This window comes from Bison bison, unplaced genomic scaffold, assembly GCF_000754665.1.
Source record: "Bison bison bison isolate TAMUID 2011002044 unplaced genomic scaffold, Bison_UMD1.0 scf7180017864263, whole genome shotgun sequence".
NCBI lineage: Eukaryota > Metazoa > Chordata > Mammalia > Artiodactyla > Bovidae > Bison > Bison bison.
Window position 1 is genome coordinate 7969103 of NW_011494835.1, and position 2738 is coordinate 7971840.

Here is a 2738-nt window from a genome sequence, read left to right on the forward strand (position 1 = left end):
ACCAACAAAGAAGAATATTCTCGTTGTCTGTCAGATGAAGTTACTCATGAAAAATAATATCTCTTAGGAAAACCTGAAAACACACTTCCAAAGAGGAGGGAAAGAATAGAATATTTTCCTGCTTTCTTGCCTTAGACATCTCCTCTAAGTTGACGTATATCTTGAATTTGGGGAGCATAGTTTCCTTACAAGGAATAAACACTTCTTTGTTGATTTGGTTTCTCCTTTGGCATCTTTCTTGTAGCCGGCTGTGCAACTTCTATTAATTAACTGACTCCTTAGTGATTCCTCAGTTGCTGCAGTGTGCAAGGTTCTGATTCAAACACCTATAAATAGCGCAGCAGGCATACGATTTACACATGCAACTTCTAACATATAAAACCTGAAGGTAGTGCAATCTATCATCACTGTGTGTGTCCTCAGGCACCTCCTTTCCTTGGTTGCTGAAGACCTACGCTCTCCTTCTAGCCCAGCACTTGGTGCCTGGCACATGGGAGAATTGCCCAGACCCTCCTTGAAAGGGGCCACAGGTAACAAAGCTCAGAGGCCAGAACAGGGCTTTTTATGTGTGGTAGACAAGAAAGATTCAGAAGACAATCCCCAAACTGCTTTTTTCTGCAACTTGCCCCTATTGGGTGTATAATATTGCTAAGAAATACATGAAATCTACATATGAACAAGTGGACCTGATTGGTAAAAAGACGCAGAAAACGGCAATAACTGTAGAGCATTTGGCTATCAAGTGCCACTGGACTCAGAGGGCAGCAGTCATTGGAGATGTGAGCTGAGTGTACAGTGGTTTTCAAGGACGCACTATCATATTTTGTGAAATGAAGAAAGAAGCCCAGGAGTTGTCACAGAATGTGGTTGTAAGACAGGATGCCCAGTCATTACACGGAGACATTTCATACAAGCAAAGGGAAATCACCCTGAAAGGTTTTAGAAATGGTGATTTTGGAGTTTTGGTTGCAGCCAATGTTGCTGCAAATGGGTTAGACATCCCTGAGGTTGTTCTGGTTGTTCAAAGTTCTCCACCAAAGAGTGCTGAATCCTACATTCATCGTTCTGGGCGAACAGGTAGAGCTGGGAGGACCAGGGTTTGCATCTGCTTTTACCAGCACAAAGAAGAATACCAGTTAGCCCAAGTGGAGCAAAAAGCAGGAATTAAATTTAAATGAATAGGTGTTCTTTCTGCAACAGAGATAATAAAATCTTATAGCAAAGATGCTATCAGGCTCTTGGACTCTGTGCCTCCCACTTCAAGCAGTCAGATGAGAAGCTGACTGAGGAGAAGGGAGCTGTGGAAGCCCTGGCAGCAGCCCTGGCCCACATTTCCGGTGCCACGTCGGTAGACCAGCACTCCTTGATCAACTCAGAAGCAGGCTTTGTGACCATGATTTTGTGGTGCTCAATTGAAATGCCAAACATTAGTTATGCTTGGAAAGAACTTAAAGAAGAGCTAGGTGAGGATATTGATTCCAAAGTGAAGGGAATGGTCTTAAAGGAAAGCAGGGTGTTTGCTTTGATATCCCTACTGCATCAGTAACAGAAGTACAGGAAAAGTGGCATGATTCACAGCGCTGGCACAGCGATCAAGAGGTGGCAACAAAAGTAACAGATTCCAAAACAAAGGCCAGAAGCAGAGTTTTAATAAAGCATTTGGACAGTAATTTGAAGTAAAGGATTTATTTGGCAAAAACAGAACTATGTTCAACAATGTAAAACTGAACATTATTTTTCATACAAAGGTAAAAGCACATTGTATTTCCTTCCTGACCACTTGCCCAGTCCCTGTTTCTTCAAGAGAGAAAAGCTTCATCTAAATTATTTCATCTGATTGATGACGGTCATTTATAACTTTATTGCTACTTCTGTCTTGGGTATTCCTTTGGAAAATGTGTATGGATTCATTACATATTCTAATGTATTGTCTATAGATTGTAAGATAAAATCAAGCATGTATCTGCTGATACTTCTTAAGTTGACCTGTCTTTATACTTGGAAAGGTCTCTTAATAGTAGGCTTCCCTGGTGGCTCAGATGGTAAAGACTTTTCTGCAATGCAGAACCCCTGGATCGGGAAGAGCCTCTGGAGAAGGAAACGGCAACCCACTCCAGTAATCTTGCCTGGAGAGTTCCATGGACAGAGGAGCCTGGCAGGCTACAGTCCGTGGGGTTGCAAGAGTCAGGCGTGTCTGAGCAACTATCACTCATCACTCACCACCTCATTGCTATCCAGAAAAGTACCCATTTCATTCCTGCCAGCTTGCTGGGTGAGTGCCAGCTTCCCTTACCCTTGCCACTTGGGTTTGAAAATGATATCTCATCAAATTATTTATATGAAAATAACATTTTTTCATATTTGTATTTAGTCTTTGCCTTTTTTTTCTAGGAATTTCTCCTTTATGTTCTCTATTTCTCTTATTGATGAGTTCCTCCTTATTTACCTGAAAGGCCAGTTTTATATATTAATGATAATCACTTTTCACATATGCTACAAAGATTTTCTCCTAAAATATCATTTATCTTTCCTTTTACATATGTGTATATTGAATCAACAAGAGTTTTTAACATTTAGATTGTGAATCTTTGTTAAATCTTTTTAATATTTTCCACCTTTGTCATTTCGTGTATAATAGATTTCTCCCTCCAAAGACTGATTAGCCAGTTCTTTTGTTTTTATCTTTGATGTTTAATTTATTTGGGATTTAGTCTGAATTATACTTCAAAGTTGGAGAA

General features: G+C 40.2%; 1 pseudogene; it reads left to right on the forward strand.

Moving 5' to 3' along the window:
* Nucleotides 1-490: 490 nt before the first annotated feature.
* On the forward strand, nucleotides 491-1680 carry LOC104994696 (annotated as a pseudogene).
* The last annotated feature ends 1058 nt before the right edge of the window (nucleotides 1681-2738 follow it).